This window comes from Carcharodon carcharias, chromosome 1 (assembly GCF_017639515.1).
Source record: "Carcharodon carcharias isolate sCarCar2 chromosome 1, sCarCar2.pri, whole genome shotgun sequence".
Lineage (NCBI taxonomy): Eukaryota > Metazoa > Chordata > Chondrichthyes > Lamniformes > Lamnidae > Carcharodon > Carcharodon carcharias.
The window spans coordinates 196,001,481-196,022,643 of NC_054467.1; the positions used below are offsets into that span (position 1 = coordinate 196,001,481).

Consider the following 21,163-nt stretch of genomic DNA (forward strand, 5'->3'; position numbering starts at 1 on the left):
GACCTGCCTCCAGCCCTACATGTGGTGGAGATCATGGTTCTATGGGTGGACCTGCCTTTGGGCAGAGAATGCAAGAAGATCATACTTGAGCTGAAGTGGACAGACTACTAAAAGTCAACATTTTTTGGCCTTGGCAGCAGATTCTGTTGATTAGAAGGGAAATACTTTCTGCCGCCCATTTTCTGACTGGTTTAGCCTTTTATTAACAACAACTGCTGTTTAGAAACAGTGTCAACCCCAACGAGAAGCATCCAAGTAGCTGATCAAGCTGAATGAACCATGTACAGCTCCAGGTCAGAGGACTCCCCTTCTGCTGCTGGCTTCATGAGGTGTTATGGTGGAACTACTCTCAACTTAAATGTTGACTCTAGCCCTGCAATAAGTCCACTTGCACTGAACTATTGTAGGCCATGGAGCAGAAGCCCAATCACTTGTCCATAGCTAAACAGTCCTGATAATTGGATACTAGTCAGTAGTTGAAGTTTTTCACACCAGGAACAATGAGCTATCCGATCTGTCATTTTTTTCGTATGGGTAATATAACCCATGCCAAAATGTTCAGGGACAGGCACCCCCATCTACCACCCCTCCCACCCCATGCACGTCCATATTATAAAGGATCACAGGGCAAGTATAATTGAAGTTTAAGGGCATATTTTTTGTTTCTGCTGGGGTGTATAACTGCATGGGTTTAGCAGGTGATAGTGTTTCAGTAGAATAGTAGCACAATATCCATGTGTCGGGTGCATTGTAAAGTAGTCACATGAAGAGTGATTCTTTCTGTCTTAAATTGTTTTCAGTATCTTATTTCCAATGTAATCTACAACTTAATCAGCATTTAACAAGGTTTATCCATCCACACAACTTGCTGTGCCTGGAGCACTATTGCTTTACTTAGATAGACCACTGAACTTAGTGTTCAATTTACTTGGCCACTGTAGTTAACATAGAATCTAACTAATTGACCAGAAACAACAATTATAACCTGAGGGTGGTACCATTCAATCTTGATCATCTGCTATCTTCTTGTGGTTTCTATAATGAAGTTGACGTAGTGAAGTTATAATTCCATTTAAAAAACTCACTTTGAGGACTGAATTTAATGGCCATGACAGTGGCCCCATCCACCAACCAGAAAGCCAGTAGCAACCCAGTTAACAGCCTGCTATCATAGATAAATCAAAAAAAACTGCGGATGCTGGAAATCCAAAACAAAAACAGAATTACCTGGAAAAACTCAGCAGGTCTGGCAGCATCAGCGGAGAAGAAAGAGTTGACGTTTCGAGTCCTCATGACCCTTCGACAGAACTTGAGTTCGAGCCTGCCATCATTGTGCCTTTAAAGGTGAAATTCCTGCCTCCAAGAGCTGCTGGCCAATCGGAGGGCTGGCAGCTCTTCAGTCCCAGCAATGCCCACTGCTGGGATTGCAACAGGCTTTGGAGCAGCAGCCATGAGACGGGGGCAGGCTCACCGGGGATAGTCAGGCAGGCCCCAGTGAGGGGTGGATGGGGATCATTATGGAAGTCGGGGGAGCTCTTTCACTTGGGGCAGCACTTGCTGCTAATGGCGCCCTCCACGGGGCACAGAGTGCCCAATCAGAAGGTGCACATCCACCAAGTGCCTTCAGAGAGGCTCCAAGGTATACCTGCTGGCCTCCCCACATGGTGTACAGCTTCCCACAGTCTACTTTACTGCACAACACTGTTCTAATTCATGGTCCTGCAGTTCCCACACAGAGATCGTAGATGTGCAGCTCAATGCTGCCATGAGGGCGGAGTCAATGAGGCTTAAGTCCACTTCAACTATGTAGCTTCCAGGGCTGTACCATGTTGCCATGTCTGCTATTCGCCGTGATACCATTGTCCTCCATGAAGTGGGAAAATTATGAGCAACACCAACCTTTCCATTGATAAAGACCTGCAAACCCAGCATAAAAGTAGTCATTTTGGGAAAAAAGCAGCTAATATAAAGCTGGTGACAGCCCACTGTCCTGGTGGACAGAATAGTGTGACACAGCTTAAAGAACCAATGGCTCATTACTGACCAAACAGCAGGGGTCCCAGACTTCAACCTTTCTCTTGAAGATAGTGGATAGTGCGTAAGCAAATCCGAGCAGGACATGGACCTCTGCTCCATAAGTGGAAGGTGAGGGTTGACACAAACTGTGATTGTGGCCATGAGTCCTGGACCATGGAACACATCACATCAGCCTTCCCACTAAGACATGTTGTGGATGGCACCTAATTTCTCTATTGCATCTCAGGAAGTCATGGAATGTACAGCCAAACTAGACATTACATTAAAGGTTTTTCACATTGCACGACAGTAGCAGTAGTATTTCAGCTCCAGAAGCTTCACTCAGCATCAAGAAGCAAAGGAAGATGACATTACAGCACAATAGGAAGTTCTACTTAACCAGCTCTGAGACTAGCATCCAATGAGGTTCAGAGAGTAGGCTGGAGGGGCTCCTGAAGATTCATCCAGCATGAGAACACAGGAGCAAATGGATAAGACAATCCAGAAACAGCTCATCAGAGAGAGACATTGAAATCTAGCCACTCTGCAGGGAATATAGATGAAGACAATGAATATCATCAATGCAGATAAAGAATACAGATGTCCATCATAGTAATAAGATTGATGACAAGTCACAAGAGCCATCCAAGCACACTGGCCTGCCCGTCAGCAATCTTGGACAAAATGTTGGAGACTAATTCCAACTTGAGTGCTGTGTTTTTGCACAGCATTGAGACCAAACAGTCAACAGGGAATGAGTGGTGAGTTCTAAAAGCAAATTGTGAGGAGGATACTTAGGGCAGAATTGTCCCCTCCAACCTGCATCTGGTTTTGTGGCAGGCAGGAGCAGAAAATTTGGAGCAAGACTAAAAATCGGATTTCCACTAGCCGGGGGGAAACAGTTTGGAATTTTCCACCCACCATGGCAGCTTGATGGCGGGTCGGGTATCCCACTGATTAGTGTTGGGAATTCCATTTGCATGCATTACCATGTCATAAAAGTTCATTAAATATGCTATTCACCGGAATCACGTTCCGCCTTCCAACCTTGCATCACCGCTGTACTTTCTTAGCGATGGCAGTGGGACGCCAGGCTGGTGGGGGTATAGGGTTGGTCTGCTCATGGTGGGTGCCTCTGTACTCCGGAAGGACATCTGTGCAGCGGCTCTGTGGCAGGACTGTACCCTCAAACAGGGACCAGCATTGAGACCTGGAAGGGGGGAGGGGAGGTTGGAGGGATGATTACGAACACATTGGGAGCAATTGGGTATGGAGGAGTTGGAGGGTGGGTGGGAGAATGATGGCAGGCAGAGGGGATACTGAGGGTGGGGAAGCTTGAGCCCAACATGAAAGAGAGTGAATGGGAATCGAACTGTATGAATGGGAGGGGAAGTACTCAGGCTCTGGAACAGGAAGGGGTGGTGTGTGATAGTCTGGCACAGAAGGTTGCACAGATACTCATGGAGTGTGGGATGTGGGGAGGTGCGAAGTGAGGCTGTGTTGTGATCAGTCATGAGGGAATGGTGGAGCTCATTGAAAGACAGTCATAGTCCCTAGTCAGTCGCCAACAGGTCAGAGTGAGAGATTAAAGGCAGTCCTGGGCTTATGTGGACCTCACAGTCAGGATGAGAGATTAAAGGCAGTTCTGGGGCTTTGTGGACCTCACAGTCAGGATGAGAGATTGAAGGCAGTTCTGGGGCTTTGTGGACCTCACAGTCAGGATGAGAGATTGAAGGCAGTTCTGGGGCTTTGCAGGCCATGCCACAGGACTATGCATGGCATGCACGTCATAATCCAACTCCAGGGAGGGGCAAGGCCCATGTGCTCAATTGAGATAAGGCACAGCTTGGTGTGCAGGCTGTGTTCACAGTCAGTAGTGATGGGGTTGTCTGGCGCAGTACTGGGCTGCAGATGGGATGGTCATGATTAGGGGAGGCATCTGCAACCTGTAAATGGAACAAACGTAATAAAGGTCGGGGGTACGCAAAGATCTCCTGGGGAGCGCTGTCCTCTGTATGTGACCGTGCACATAGCCTCAAGATGGGGAGGGGTGAGGTCCAGTGGGACATGGAGACATCAACAGTGATGAGTTCGGGGGGAGGGCTGGAATGTCCAAAGTGACAATGGGACCCAGAGTTACTGCGGGCAGCTGGAGAATAATTAGAGGGAGTTCTACCAGCACATTATGAAGTTCCAGGAAATTTGGAAAGATCTGAACAGTGAGATGGGGAGGGACAAAGCTGATCTCAAAATAAAAATGCAGCACCACTATCTTGAAACCCCAAAGTTATTACACACTTTAAAATTAAAAATGGAAAAGAATCTGCATGGGAAGGGTCTGAGACAGTGTGGGAGGAAGCCCTTCCAGGGGGCAACCTCAAACTTCTTAGAGTCACAGCATTGAAATAGAGACAGCTGAAAGAAGAGGAAGAATTCCTTGAGAAGGTGCCAGTGAAGCCAACGCTTTTACTGTGCATTAATGAGAGACGCAACCAAGGTTCTACCAAAGACAATGCAAAAGACAATGCCGCACAAGTCTGCACTTGTCCAGAGATGTGGATCATATTGCCACATTCTGCAGGAGAATCAAACACTCCATGGACTGGGAAGACATCCCCTGCCAGTGCCCCTGAAGGTCACCACTGCCCTCAATTTCTTTGCCTGCAGTTCATTCCAGGGACCACAGAGTAACTATGCACCATCTCACAGTTCTCCATACATAAATGAATCAAGGAATTGACAGATGCCCTCTACAGTAAGACTCATCGTCATGGGCAGGATTTTTTTACTCGGCATGCAGGTGCACACCCGAGACGCCAGTGCGTAAAATAGCACGTGATGAGGTTGGGCGAGCATCCCGGCGTCATCGCGCACTTGCGCGATATTTCGGGCAGTTGGTGCACACGGGAGTCAGGGGTGTTCCCATTAACAATTAAGAGGCTTATTAAGGCCATTACTGTATTAATTAACCTCAATTTTTCACTGCCCGTCCAATGTTACAGTTGATGGGCGGACTAAAAGCCTTTGGACTTTTGAGGAAGCCTTATCAAAGGGTGGGATAAGGTTTCTGATATTAATTAAAAATAAATAAAAATGATTGGGCAGAATTTTTATAATCTATATGTTTAGGTGAGTGAGTCTGATGTGTGGGTATTTTTTTCTGCATTTTAAAATCCTTATTTGATGGTTTTAAAATCTTCAGCTCCCTGAGGCAGCTCTCTGCCTTCAGGGAGCTTTCATTGCGCGCTCCCCTGCACCAGCGCTGACTTCAGCGCTCGCCCTCCTCCCATCCCCACCCCAACAGTGCTGAACCTTTCATCATGAACTTGTGGTCGGGGGCAATCGTGGGCAGCGGGCCATTTTCTGGCCCCGTCCACTGCACCCACCAACAATCTCAAAATTCTGCCTTATCTGAAACTAGCCAGGCTGCTAGATTTCTGGGGTTTGCAGCTATCTCAGGCTTCCCTAGAGTACAGGGGTGCAACCGATTGCTTACATGTGGCTTTGAGAGCTCCATGGCATCAGCTCCAGATGTTTATTCATAGGAAAGCGTTCCACTCCCTGAATGTTCAACTGGTGTGCAATCACCAGAAGTTCATCATGCATGTTTGTGCAGGTACCCTGGGATTTCCCATGACTCATACGTCCTGAGTCACTCCAAGGTGCCTCAGATACTCAAAAGGCCACAGCGATTACAGGGCTGGCTACTTGAGGATAAGAGGTACCTACTCAAACAATGTCTCATGACACCCGTGCATCATCTTCAGAGTGTCTCGGAGGAGAGATACAATGCGACGCATCGGTCCACACGATCCATCATCGAGCAGACCATTGGCATCCTGAAGATGTGCTTCTGATGTTTGGACTGCTCAGGTGGGACTCTGTAGTAATCTCCAGAGAGGGTGTCCCTCATAATCATGGTCTGTTGTGCCCTTCACAACCTGGCGCTTCAAAGGGGGGATCCCTTGCCAGAGGGAGACATGGGGGAGGCTGAAAGCTCCTCAGATGATAAATAGCAGGAAGGGCAAGAAAGTGAAGGGGGAGATGAATGTCAGCTTTCACTTCAGGATGCCATCGAAGAAGTACGACGTGGAAGTCGTGCTCATGCCACACTGATAGCCACAGGATTCCGGGATGAGTAAGGGGCAGGCCACAAGAGACAGTCACATTCCTCCTGTCCCTTAGTGGCATGCCAGTATACTGAAAGGCCTTTACAACCAGTAACATCTAGAGCAAGTTCAGCATTCAGACCTGCACCTTCAAACCTCGTGATTCACCAGGCTCTAATCTTTGGAAAGGTCAGCGACAAACCCTGTATCTGTGTGCTCTGGGAAGTGAAAGTCGACACAACAGCGCAATCACAGTGCTAAAGGACTTGATACAGTCCTCGCCACCTTAATGAGAAAGGTCAGTGGACAAAGAAGTGCTCGTATGATTGCAGAGATCATCATGGCTGTAGATCTTGTGTTTTGGCACTACCAATGAAGAGATACAATTACAGCTAACCTTCCAAGGCTATTGAGCAGGCCTACCTCCATGTTGTCTTGTAAGGAGTAAAGATCACTAGTGCATTTTACATGCACTTGCAATAAAGAGTTTGAGACATCTCCCTGAGATAACACAGGGTAGAGTGACTATCATGACTCAATTACACACCACAAAGGGAGGCAATCATTGAGTGGGAGCATGGTCACCCTAGCGATAAGAGGGCACACAGATGCTTATGCACAATGCTTTAGAATGACGAGACCATTCTCATGAACAACAAATGTATTTCCAAATGTGCATGATATATACAGTAACCCAGAAGTGATGTCAAAATGTTATAGCTTTTCTAACCCTACTGCTATGTCTGCAGTCCCAACATCTGCAGCAGAGGTGGAGGCAGCCTGTTGATAGCTATACCCTGCTATTCGGTGACCTTCGAGGGCCCTCGTCTGATAAGGGTCTCCTGCTCAGGGGCAGATGCAACCTCCTTGGCCTGACCAGCTGGAATTGATGGGGTCACAGGTAAGGGGGATTCGGAGTGGTTAGACATTCTTGGAGTGTCCTGTGTGGAGTCCCCTGGCGTGCCTGGCAGACACTCATCTTCCCTGTGGGTACCCAAGGGTGAAGTCAAGGTGCCCCCCTCCCCCTTGCCTAGCCACTGATGGAATGCAGGTCCGAGTATCTCCAAGGCACCACCAACCTTCCCATTGGTGACCTCGAGGTGCTTGCATCTCGGATCCGTGCCATCAGTCAGAACATGGACGGACTGCCCCATCCTTTGCTCCAGTCTGTTGACTGCCTCTCACAACTCTGCCTGATGTTCCCCCACCTGCCTTTGCATCTCCAGCATGTTTGTAGCATCCACTTCCAGAGGTTCATCATCTGACTCAGACTTGGTGGGTGCCTGTTCTCCAGCTGTGCTCCAAGTGCCAGAGACCTGGGCTATCACTGCCTCTGACTGCTGTGGAGACTTGTCAGTGAATTGTTCTCGAGAAAGTGACCCCGTAACTAATCTAGAACTATGAGCCACTGAGGTGTATCCCTGCACTAGTGGAGAGTACAATTAAATGCAGTCGCGGATCTTCTTCTGATGGCTCCTCAGCATCCTCCTCTAATGTGGCCTAGGGGCTGGGACTATATTAGCCCTGATGGTGTGCCTGGACCTGCAGGTACCTGTAAGAGAGAGATGATAGATTTAGTTGATGAATGGCTGAATACAAGATTGCAAGTCACTCACTGTGGATGTCAGGATGTGATCAATTCTTGGAGGGTTCATTCATACTGGAAGTGGCCAACCTCGCCTTGCCCACAGGAATGATTCCTGTCCTCCCCTCCTAGCTCAGCAGCATTCTTCTCGAAGGAAGTGAGCTTCTAGATGTTGGCTATCTCTCCTCCACTCTGGGATCACTCCTTCCTGTTGTGGACAAGCTTGGGCTGCATGAAGACAAATAGATGGTAAATGATGAGAAGAGATGGAGGAGAGGTTGGGAAGCATGCATCTGTGTGCTGAGCCCTCCACATTAAGAGCTGAGGATGGAGTTTGTGCAGCATGATAGATGAGATGCTGGTGATGTTCAAGTTTCCAAGAGACAATCAGTGCTGATGTCTCCCCCGCGAACATTGTTTGAGATCTCTGTGCAGTGTAACCCTTTGAGTCCATGATGCAAGGGAGCTTGAGACTGGAGTGAGCTGAAGGCTGACGTACCCTGGCAGAGTGGATACAATCATTCATCCTCTTCCTGCACTGGGTGGTGTTTCTTGGGCAGGTGCAGGATGAGTTAACTTCCCTTGCAACCGCGTTCCAGGCTGGCGAGGTGAGGTTGGTGGGCTTCCTGGAGCCATCCCTGGGGTAGAGGACATCCCTGGGGTAGAGGTCAGCGCACTCCTCTTATCAAAGCCTTGATTGAGTTATGGCTAAACCATAGTGCAACCTTCTTCCTGTATGAACCTATCTTGAAATCACTCCTGAAGACAGATGGGCTGGAGACAGTGAATGTGCGTGCTCAGGTGGTGTTTAAATATGGCGCCTGGATTTTTGACCCTATTAGGTAACATCGGGATGGGTGAATCAGTTCCCAACCTGTCACGTTATTTGAAGAGATACTCGCCACACATAATTAATTAGCTAAGTGCAAAACTGGGCATGAATTCCTGCCCCTCTGACCTGCGGGAAATTTGTAATTAGTTTAATATTTTAATTGTTTAGTGTAGTTTATATTAGATATACTTAAATGTTTCCATGGGCTTGACTTCCCAGTGACAAGCAGCATGCCGAGGTATTTCATCCTGGAAAAGATTGGACACTCATCCAATGATCAACAATCCCTCAAGGACAGTAAATCACAGGCTGCATGCCTGAAATTTCCTCAGCTGCATTCTCTTAGAGCACCACACCTTGCTGAAAGTGTCAGATTACAGAATCATGACACAATTCACTTTTTAATGTTCAATGTTCCAGTGTATCCCACATTGCTGGATTCTTGCAGGTGCAGGGCATCATTGACAGGTGTGTACTGTTATGATATGCATGGAAACCAATAATATTGTAAAAAAAATTTGGACTTCCAGTTAATAGGTGAAAGAATGACATGGCAAAATTTCACATTTTAACATAATTAATGTGACATAAGATTAAACACTCTATTGACTAAACACAATCTTTTTAGGTAACTTATGCTTTGAACCACAGAACAGAATACGCCTTTTTTATTTTAGCACTACCAAAAAAACACCCTTCACAGCTATACTTTACATTGACCCTTAAGTAGATATTCAATTCTCCCAAAATCAATCCAAAATGATTCTTAGCTCCCGAGGGTTTACTTCTGATCTTTTCCATTCCCAGCCTGGAAATTCTTAACTTCAGAAGTGTCCTTCACGATGACAGTATTCATGCAGGATCCTCCCTCTAATGCAAACTAGGAGAATCTCTCAGGCTTTGTTTTAACTCCTCATGAATTTGATCTTTTCACTCTGAGTTTGAGCTTCCACCTAAATTCCGGCATGGTGAACCATAGGGAATTTGGACCTTTAGTTGCTCTCTCTCTCTTTCCGGACCATGACAGATTAACTATACCTGTGATATTCAGTGATATTTTAGGAAAGCCTGTGACCTACAATGGCTTTCTCTGCACCCTTCCCCATGGCAACATGAATCACATGGGTCTTGTATCCAGGTAGAAATCCTGATTAGATATCCTTGAAAGTGAATACCTTGCACCTTTTTTATGGTAAGACCATCAATGGCTTATAATCTTTAGCAGCCCCATTATCCAGACCATTTGTCAGGCACACTTCAACACAGGTCAAGTGCCCCCCACCCCTTCATTTTACACTAAATTTAAAGATGCATAACATAAAAATTTTTACAAACCTCATAATTGTAAAAGCACATGGCTTCCCATCATGAGCCAGTGCTGTAGATGAGATCGCTTGTCTGATTATTGCCTGATACTGAAAAATGAAAGAAATACCAAATGTTTATCTGATCATAGCAATGAAGCAATCTAACTTTGCTTGGAAGGAAAATAGCTTTACATGCTTAGTTTCAGCCAATAAAAGCATTTTATTCTAAAAAAAAGTTATTCCCACCATCAAGTTGTACAGAGGAAGTTGGAGGGTGAAGAAAGAAAACAACTAAAAGATAAAAGGGTAGATTCTCTAGGTCAACTGTAACTCAGTGGTAAAGCTTGTACCTGTGAGTCAGAAGATTATTGTTTCAAGATTCAATCCAGAGATTTGAGTATGCAATCTAGGCTAATATTCCAGTGCCACGCAGAAGAGTGTTACATTGCTTGTGGTGCCACCTTTTATATGAGACCCAATGTAATTCTCTGGGGACCTGGGTTCAAATCCCATCACAGCAGATGATGAAATTTGAACTCAATAAAAATCTGGAATTAAAAGTCTAATGATGACCATGAAACCATTGTCGATTGTCATAAAAACCCATCTGGTTCACTAATGTCCTTTAGGGAAGGAAATCTGCCATCCTTACCTGGTCTGGCCTACATGTGACTCCAGACCCACAGCAATGTGGTTGACTTTTAAATGCCACCTGAACAAGGTCAATTAGGAAAGGGCAGTAAATGCTGGCCTAGTCAGTGATGTCCACATTCTATGAATGAATAGAAAAAACAAGGAGTTGGCTTTTGCTCTCAAGCAAATGTGAAAGACCCTACAGCACTAATTGAAGAACAGCAGGGGTGGTCTCCTCAGAGCCTTTGCCAACAATTATTCCTCAACTAACATGACTCAAGCAGATTAACTGGTCATTTAACTGATTGCTGTTTTTGGAACCTTGCTATGCACAAATTGGCTACTGTACTTGTACAAAACAACAGAAACTGCACATCAAAAGTCCTTCAGTGTCTGTTAAGTGCTTTGGGATGTCCTGAGGATATAAAAGGCGTTAAATGTATAACATCTTTATTAATTTGTTAATATTGGAGTAAAAAATGTTCAGCGTGCTTGCAAAGCTTTATTCTCTTGCCAATTTTCTTCAATAACAGTACTGAATGGAGCAGACATATCCTTTAATAACAAGTGGAAAAGTTAAAATAAAGTTTTAAAATTGGGCAAATAGGAAGGAAGAGAATGAAAGTGCTAATGCTTTTTTGTTTGCAATTTTGTTTTGTTTGCAGATGTGTTTTGGTTTCTTACCTTGGTATGTTAGAGCTTTGTCAACTGAGGATTTTAACTGCCTCTAGCTGCTCTCTCCGAGACCCTAGGAGATGAACTGGATGTGTCCTTTGATATTAGGTAATTGAGTGATATTATGGGGAAGCGGTGGCATAGTGTTATTTTTACTGGACTATTATTCCCAAGACCCAGGGTAATTCGAATTTGAATCCTGCCATGGCAGATGGTGAAATTTGAATCCAGTAAAAATCGGGAAATTAAAAGTATGCTGATGACCATAAAATCATTGTTGATTGTCATAAAAACCAATCTGGTTCACTAATATTCTTTAGGGGAGGAAATCTGCTGCCCTTACTTGGTCTGGCCTATATGTGACTCCAGACCCACAGCAATGTGGTTGACTCTTAAATGCTCTCTGAACAAAGGCAGTTAGGGATGGGCAATAAATGTTGGCCTAGCCAGCGACGCCTATATCCCATACAAATAAAAAATTTTTAGAAAAGCCAGTCACCTGGCTATATTGGTCTATATTGAGGGCTGGGAAACATTACCATGCTGCTGGCAGGCTGCAGCTACCGAACAATCACCCCACCACAGCTTGCCAGCTCTGGTCTGTATGATTTTGGATAGCCAGGAAGTCAACCTGGCTGACAACGAGAATACACAATTGCAGAAGTGTAAAGCCTAGTGTGGCAGCAGTCCTCGATATTCTTGTGGAGTTCCAAGGAGCACTCTTGCTTCTCCCTGCCTCCATGAAAAGTACATCAACTTATCACTTTTGATCCTCTTCAGCTATACCAATGAGCACTATAGTCAGTTGTCTCCCTAAATGGCAATCAGGTCATAAGGCTTAACAAGTCAACTGCACTGCATCCATTTATCAGGCACTAACTGGCCGAAATGACCAATATGGAAGTCAGGAAGCACACACACATTTGTAGCTGGAAGTGCACTGCCACCATATTGGAAAAGGAAAAAAATATGCACCTTTTACCCACATCTGAGCCTTGACATATATTAATAATCCTTTTGAGGCTCCACGTCAGAATAGCTTTTTCTTGAGGCAGCACTGCATTAGTCAGTAAAACAAGACCTTGGGTTCACCTGTGACTTAAAGAGTAAATGTCTCATATTTACTTACTAGAATGTGGAGCCTGGAGAATCAGCATTGCTCTTTCTGACCTCACATTTAACAATAATTAAAGGCTGCACACAACCCCTCCCCCTCTCAATCACCAGAGCTTATGACCCTCTACCACCCCCAGCCCACCCTTCCACTCCTCCAGCTTCTGCTTCCAAACATCTGATATTCCCCCTTCCCCCATTTGAGTTGTACTTTAGGAAGACCACTGTCACCAAGTCAGCTCTAGACAAGCAGAAAGCCTGCCTGTTCTGGTACAGCTGGATATCAAACTCACAGAGGGGGAACTGAGCAAAGCTGTTGACTCGCTTGTCATGGGCAAAGCTCCAGGTGCTGACGCTATACCACTGTACTCATCAAGCAAAGGGAACCGGCACTCCTGCAGCATCTGCACAAACTTCTCTGTCTTTGATGAAGGGTGGGGGGGCCAGAGTATATGTATTATGTAAAAGTTGTACCCTGTACAAGAACAAAGGTGACCACAGAGAATGCAACATTATATAATCATCTCCCTGCTGAGCGTCATGGGAATAGTATTTGAGATTTGCTCTACACTTACAATGCCACACTAACCTTCCATACTGAGGGACAGCTGCAGCAGCAAATAGACTGTAAAGAGTTTGGTTTTGACCATCAGCATCAGAAAGAGAAATGTCATAATCCAGGATGTTGCCATCCTGCCATTTATCATCAGCATTGACAATGCAACACTGGAAGTTGTTCATAGCTTCACATATCTCAGCTCCACAATCACCAGCAATCTGTCACTTGATGCTGAAATCAACACACACATCACAAAAGATGCAGCTGTTATGTCAAAGCTGAGTCAGAGTGTGGAACAATAGCAGCCTGACTGAGAACACCAAACTGCGAGTCTACCAAGCCTGCATCCTCAGCGCACTCCTCTACAGTGGTGAGGCCTGGACAACATATTCTAGGCAGGAAAAAAGGCTGAACAATGTCCATCTTTGTTGTTTCAGACGTATCCTTGACCTCTCTTGACAGGACAAGGTCACCAACTCATACATCCAGGAGCATGTTAATTCCACCAACATATACTCGTTGCAGACATCTATGCTGGCTCGACTATGTTCATTGGATTGATGACGGCCATATAACCAAAGTCCTTCCATATGGTGAATTGGCCTCTGGGTCATAGCCTCCTGGCCATTCATACCTCTGCTACAAGGACACATACAAGCGAGATATAAAGATGGCGGACATTTGGAGGGATAACTTGAAGACAGTAACAGACCACCATGACTTTTGGAGGTTGACTATTTGAAAGAGTATTGGAAGAGGTGTGCAGAAACTAAAAGCTCAGCCACTGAGAAGAGGGTCCAGAGAAAACAGAGGCCAGTGAATCAAGCACCTTCTCAGCCCACTGTCTTCCTCTGCAGCAAAATAGGCAGAGACTGCCATGGCAAAGTGGGGCTCCTGAGACAATGCTTAACACAGAGTTGACCACCACAGAGCAAACCATCATCTTTTGTGGAAGGTTGCCACCCCCATCAATCTGACACTCATTCCAGACCAGACCCAGGCTCCAATCCTGATCCTGCATCCACATCCCACTGGGTCTGATTTGAACCCTGATTCCTATCCTTCATCTGGCCCTGATACTGGTCATGCAGGGCTCCCAGACCAACTTATCTGAAGGCTACTGAACCGCTAGCACTATTCTTTGCCAGCTGGCTGGTGCCCCTAGGAGTCTCTATATTATGAGGTTTGAGACTCAATATTCCATTCACCCTGGCCCTCACTATTTATGTAAGAGGCAAGAACCCTGCAGCTTTTTGTGGCGGAAATCAAATGTGCCCAAATTTTTCGACTTATAAATGTCAATCTCAATTAAAGAGCCTACCACCTGAAATGTTCTGGCCACCCAGTAGGCCCCTGTTTCAGGATATCGAGAGTGAAAATGGGGGAGAGTGTATAACTTTCCCTGCAATTTTGTTTCCTACCACTGTGATACCACCCAATGGAGGCATTGAAAATCATGTCATGTCTCTAAAGTAGGAAATATATTTCCTCTTGTACTGACAAAGACCTGAAATTCTACAGAAATTCTCCAGATATCCTGCCCAAACTTCAGTGGAACTCTTGAAAATGCAACCTAAATGACTGAGAACTACCATTAAGTCTGCTTCTTTGAGGTACTGGCCCCCTTCCATCAAAGTCATACTAATATCATGAAAACCCCATGGAAATTCAGGATTTAATTCTTATTACGAAATGGTCACTGCTTCACATTCTGAGGCATAACTAAATTTTCAGTAGCTGATCAAAAATTATTTTTCAGCCTGTTTAATGAATAAGGAATTCACAGCAACAAAATGCTGTTCATGTTTGGTCCATAATAATGGATGCGGAGTATTGATAATAATGTTTTGATGGTACAGTTGATGGATATGGCAGCAATTCAATCATAAGATTTTCTTTGCTTTGAGAATTAAAGCTGAACTGTTTGAAGCCACAAAGTAAACACAGTTTAGCCGATTCTGATGCCAAGCATTCAAGTTTGCTTATTTTGTTCAAATTCCAAAATTCTATTCAAAGCCATAATCCATAAACCTTTCCAGCAGAATATTTCACAAACATGCATATTGGTTCCATACATGGCAATTGTGTGAGGGACCAGGTCTGCATACAAGTGCTTCCTGTTAACAATCAATGTGAACTACGCTTCTATCTCCTGAATCCACCTGAGCCCTGCTGCAACTGGAAATAATTCTGCTCGCGTATACTGTAGGTAAGAAATATTACTAGAACAGGAGTTCCTCTCTACAGCATTCATTGGCTGAAAGTACTTTCATTTGTAGCAGAAGAGGACTAGGGAGAAATGGATGTCAAGGAAGAAGGGAAATGAAGGGATAGAAGCTGGGAATGGCACCTTGGACTGAACAACAAAGGAAAGTACCAGCAATATAATAATTCTAATAATGTTATTGGAATTTATTTTAAAATAGTGGTATCTGTGTCTATATTTGTCTATATGTGTGTGTGTGAGAGACTTAATTGGATTAAAGGCAATGGTCTGAAGGCTTTGATGCAAACATGGGGGAAGTTTAGAATGTAAAGTGTAAAAGGACATTTGCATTTTAAATAAACCAGACTAGATTGTTTTCAAAGAAGGAGTGAAATGTGTTACATAGCTAGGTGAAGTTTAGAAACAGTGTGTTTATTTTTCCCAAAGATTACTGGTAAAACTTAGTGCTATGAGAGATTGTTATTATCAGAAAGATAAAGTCCAAAGACAAAGTGAAACAATGGGAATTTGCATTCAAAGGGGAAAATATTATAAAGGAACGAAGGCTGTGTGTAACGGTGGGCATTTTAAGATCTTACAAGTGTGTGAAAAGCCTTCAGCATCTATGCCTCAAGCTGCTGTCTTCAAAGAGCTGAAGTTAAGAAAACTTACTTTGAATTCAACTGGTTCAGGGTATTGTATCTCACTTTGCCTGGGTCTTTTAAAATCTATGTGTCTTACTGTTGCCTTAACAAAAGCGTAACTGGGAGTTAGATTGATTAAGGGACTTAGAATTTATCATGGTAGCAATTTGTAGATCTATGTATGTATTTAAAATCATTTCTCTTATCAATAAATGTTTAATCTAGTTTTGTAAAAACCTATAAGACTTGGTGGTCTTATTGCCACCGAATTCAAGGCATGCATCTCAAAATTTATGCAAATTGCAAAACAAGTTGTGGTGGTTGTTTAAAGTTTCCCTTTGGGTTTTGAACAACTCAGCATTTACCATCGGCTGTGCCATAACAATCCTGATAGCAGCTGCCTGACCTTGTATGACGTCAGCCTGAGCTTCCACTGCAGCACTCTGACCTTTTTGTTGAAAGCTGAGACATCAGCTGAGATGCTGCATCATGACTAGGTTCATAAGTATGTTAATCAAGTTAACCACCACCTCCAAGCCAGAAAGAATGGCTCCAAACTCTGCATGCAACCTTGTGCCATGTCAGCATGGGACCCCTCTAGGCTCTTTGACATCCACTGTAGACTTTCTGACAGGCTTCCAAATGCTCCATGCATTTTGTTTTGCACACCCATCAGTGTTCTTCTGCAGCCTGCCCAGCAAAGTCTTTGTTTGAGCCCTCTGCAGCACGATTCATATGCAACCTCTTCCTCCAGTGAGTAGGCACCTGATCTACCCCTGTGCTCTGCCCTGGTTGCAGTGCACTTGGACCCGGTGTCTGCCATATGTAGATCCTACCTCTAATCTAATCTCTAAAATAAATGCAATATCAGTATCTGAGCTGGTAGCTGTAAGTGTGAAATCAAGTGACAGTGCTGTGTCTTCATTATCCCTGTCTTTGTGCATTTCCTGCACTGCCTGGTCAGGTTGCAGTTCTTGGGTATCTGACAGGAAAAGACACAAGGGGAAGGTTATGTTTAATGGAGAGGGGGAAGTAAGAGATGCATGCATACATCATCTGCAACTTTAAAGTTAGAAGACATTGTGGGATAGGGGGAGTGGGGTTTGTGAGGGAGGATTAGACATGAGGATTCTATTTTCTTCAATTAATTCAGAATCACTGCTGGCCACAGCCTCAGCACAAGTCCTTCTGATAACGGTCAGTGTCATCCACTCCATGTGGGTTTCTCCTTCGAGTCACTTCCTGATGTCTTCAGTTACGTGCTGCCTGCTCCAGTAAGAGTGAAGGAAGTGTGTCAGTGAGTGTTATGCATTGTGTGGTTGATATGGCTGTCATGGTTGACAATATGTGCAAACTCTGAGATATGGGTGGGAGGCTTGCAGCGGTGCTAAGTGTATGAGGGCGAGGTATGAGACCTGACTGATAGAGATTGCCGGGAGGATGATGGGGGAGCGTGGTGAACTGAGCAGTGGCTGGGGTTAGTGGTGTAGTTGGTAGGATATGACATTTGAAGATGTATTCACTGATTTGATAAATTGTGTGAGATTATTAAACTTCTGCAGCACTCCACCCTGATTTTTGGGGCCAAACTCCTGACATTGGCTTCTGTAACTGTCTGCCCTCATTATTTATGGCCAGAATTTTATGTCCCACGGGCGGGCGCTCGCCCAACCCAATCGGGCATACAATAGCGCGTGATGACATTGGGTGAGCATCCCGACGTCATTGCACACTCGCGTGATATTTCAGTTGGCGGGCATGAGCAGTTGCCGGAGCCACGCCTGCCATTAGCTAAGAGACCACTTAAGACCATTAAAAAGCCAATTGACTGTGATTTTTCATTGCCCAAGCAATTTTGCGCTCATCGCACTGGCAAGATGGGTGGGCAGCCAGCCAACAATTTCAAAACCCTCATCCACTGGCAGGATAAAAGGGATGAGCAGCATTGCCAGTGTCAGTAGTGGGGAGTTTGGTACATAGTTTGCTGTTGGTACTTGGCAGCTTCATCTTTCTTCAGGGCTTCATTTTAAGCATTTACAGGCTTCATTTCAGGTCTCCTTGGTATCTTCAAGGCCCTCAGAGAATTCAAACCATGTGGACCCTTCCAGGTATCAGACAGCCTTCTGTTACCCTGGTAATGGGGATTGTGGCCTCCACTGGAGGCACTTCCTCTGAGGAGGGTGAGAAGGGCAGAACGGAGAGGAGGCCAGGTGTCCCAATGCAGCTTCCAGGATAGCGACCTGTGGGAGGAGAGGTGCAGGCACAAGGAGCACACGGCCAGCAGGAAGTCCAAGGTAGAAGAGGCTGCAGAAGACGCCACTATCCTGCTGTTGGGGTTTACAGGCAGCGATGCAGCTACCTCAATATGTCTGAGGTGCAATGCTGAAAGAGGGTCCATCTCTCCAGGAAGACTGTGACCTCCATTTGCCAGGTAATTGGGCCTGAGATCACCTCCAACTGTGTGGGTGGACATCCCATGACAGTAGCTCTGAAGGTCACGGTGGTCCTCAACTTCTATGCCTCCAGCTCTTTCCAGGTGTCAGAGGGGGATCTTCATGGAGTGTCTCAATTAGCTGCCCACAGTTGCATCAAACTGGTGACAGAAGCTCTATTCAGGCGGGTACTGACCTTTACCTCTACCATATGGACAAAGCCAGTCAGGCTGATCGAACCAGAGGCTTTGCAGGGATTGCTGGGTTCCCCGCGTCCAGGGTGCGATCCACTGCCCACATGTGGCCATCAAGGTGCCAGCAGGTGAGCCCAGTGCCTTCGTCAACAGGAAGGGCTTCCACTCCATGAATGTGCAGATAGTGTGTGATCACAGGATGCAGATTCTGCAAGTCTGTGCCAACTGCGCCCTCCCTTAAAATTCTGCCCTATGTGTCTGGTGGGCCCACTGGCCCCCTGTGGAACTCTCCTCTGCCCAGAGCTCCACTGCAGCAATGGGAAACCAGGGTGCCCATGCTCTCCCATGTTCAGCCAGTCTTCTGTCTTCTTGCCGGGAATAGTAGCATTGTGGTCATGTTACTGAGTGTGAGAGGAGGACCCTAGGACAGGTAGTCAACAGCACCTAGACGATCTAGTCTATCTAGAGGATCTAGCATATAGTCTATACCCAAGAAGGAGTAAGAGTAAAATAAAAACAAGGGTCCATATTCTATTTAGTTAAGATATGTCTGGGGAGCTCAGTCCCATGATTTGCACAGCCTGCGTTGTGTGGGAAACTCTAGATGGTCCTGGCAGTCTGGATGACCACGTGTGCAGGAGGTGCCTCCAACTGGAGCAACTTAAGCTCTGGGTTTTGGAGCTTGAGCGGCAGCTGGGGGCACTACAGTGCATTCACGAGGCTGAAATGTTTGTGTATAACACGTTTCAGGATGTGGTCACTTCTCAGCTTAAGGAAGTGCAAGGAGAGAGGGAATTGTTGACGGCCAGACAGAAAAAGGGGACCAGGCAGGTAGTGAGGGAATCCCCTGAGTGCATCCCACTTGCAAATCTTTTCTGGGCCTTGAAGAGTGACGATTCCTCTGTGGAGCCCAACCAAGAGCAAAGGCCATGGCACTGTGGGTGGTCCAGCTGCTCAGGGGCGGAGGAAGAAGTGTGGAAGGGCAAGAGTGGTCGGGGGTTTGTTAATGAGGGGAGGTGACAGGCGCTTCTGCAGCTGTAGATGTGACTCCAGGATGGTGTGTTGCCTCCCAGGTGCCAGGGTCAAGGATTCATGGAATGGCTGCAGGACATTCTGAAGGGGATGGTGAACAGCCAGAGGCTGTGGTTCATGTTGGGACCAATGACATAGGAAGAAAGAGAAATTAGGTCCTGTAAGCAGACTTCAGGAGTTAGGTAGGAAACTGAAAAGCAGGACTTCAAAGGTAGCAATCTCCGGATTGCTCCTGGTGCCAGGCGTAGTGAGTATAGGAACAGAAGGATAGAGCAGATGTATGTGTGGCTGAAGAGCTGGTGCAGGAGGGAAGGCTTTAGATTCCAGGGGCATTGGGGCCTTTTCTGGGGGAGGTGGGACCTGTACAAGTTGGACAGATTACACCTGAACAGGAATGGGCCCAACATCCCCATGGGGAGGTTTGCTAATGCTGTTGGGATGAATTTAAACTAAATCAGCAGGGGTATGGGATCTTGAAAAGCAGTTCAGAAGAGAGAAAAGCTGAGATGGAATTAGAAGTTAAAACATTAGTAAGTGAGTTTGGAAGGCAGAGGAAACATAGGCTAGATAAGAAAGAAGTGAGTTTAGCAAGGCTAAATTGAAAATATTTTAATGCAAGGAGCCTGAGGGATAAGGCAGATGAGCTGAGGGCACAAATAGGCATGTGGGAGTTTGATATCATAGCTATGACCGAGACTTGGCTAAAAGGGCAGGATTGGCAGCTCAACATTCCTGGTTTTAGGGTGTTCAGATGTGATAGAGAGTGAGATAGAAGAGGAGGGGGTGTCACAATGTTGATCAAGGAATCAATTATAGCAGTGAAGAGGGATGATCTCTTGGAAGGCTCATCAAATGAGGCCATGTGTAGAAGTAAAAAACAAAAAAGAGGCAAACACACTGTTGGGTGTGTACTATAGGCCCCCAAACATCAGGGAGAGATAGAGGATCAAATATGTAATCAAATTTCTGAGAAGTGTAAGAATAATAAGGCAGTAATAGTAGGGGATTTTAACTACCCAGGTATTAAGTGGGATAGTTTTAGTCTGCAATGTAGGGAGGGAGTAAAATTCTTAAATTGCATCCAGGAGAACTTTTTTAGCCAGTATTTAGAACACTCAACAAGGGAGGGGCAGTTCTGAACCTAATATTCAGAAGTGAGCCCAGGCAGGTGGAAGGTATAACAGTAGGGGAGCATTTTGGAGATAGCAACCATAACTCAGTTAGATTTAGGATAGTTATGGAAAAGGATAAGGTTGGGCTGGGAATAAAAGTTCTAAAATTTAGAAAGGCTAATTTTACTAAGATGAGTTATGATTTGGCACAAGCAGACTGGGAGTAGCTATTTGTAGATAAAATTGTGTGAGAGCTGTGGGAGGCATTCAAGGAGGAAATTGTGAGAGTACAGGGCAAATATGTTACCTTAAAGAAAAAGGGGGTGGGGCATTTCTGGAGAACACTGGATGTCAAGGGACATAAAGGTTAGGATTAATTTAAAAAAAGAGAAGCTTATGGCAGATACTAAGGGCTCCATCTGGCAGAGCCCTTAGAGGAGTATAAAAAGTGCAAGGGGGAATTTAAAAAGGAAATTAGGAAAGCTAAGAGAGTGCATGAGAAAGCTTTGGTGGGCAGAATAAAAGAAAACCCAAAGGGGTTTTTTAAATATATAAAGAGCAAGAGAATAACTAAGGAAAGAGTAGGGCCAATTAGGGACCATAGGGGTAATCTGTGTGTGGACCCGGAAGATGTGGATGCAGTTCTCAATGAATAATGTGCGTCGATCTTCACAATGGAAAAGGACCACTCAGGTATAGACATCAGGGTGGAGG

The 21,163-nt window shown here is 45.4% G+C and overlaps 1 long non-coding RNA gene across 1 annotated transcript in view; it reads right to left on the minus strand.

Annotated features, from left to right (window-relative positions):
• Positions 1-9,938: 9,938 nt before the first annotated feature.
• Positions 9,939-21,163, minus strand: part of LOC121291888 — a 46,140-nt gene continuing 34,915 nt past the window's right edge. Inside the window, exon 3 of the long non-coding RNA XR_005946117.1 lies at positions 9,939-9,957. This is a non-coding gene — a long non-coding RNA (uncharacterized LOC121291888). The remainder of the gene's footprint in view (positions 9,958-21,163) is intronic.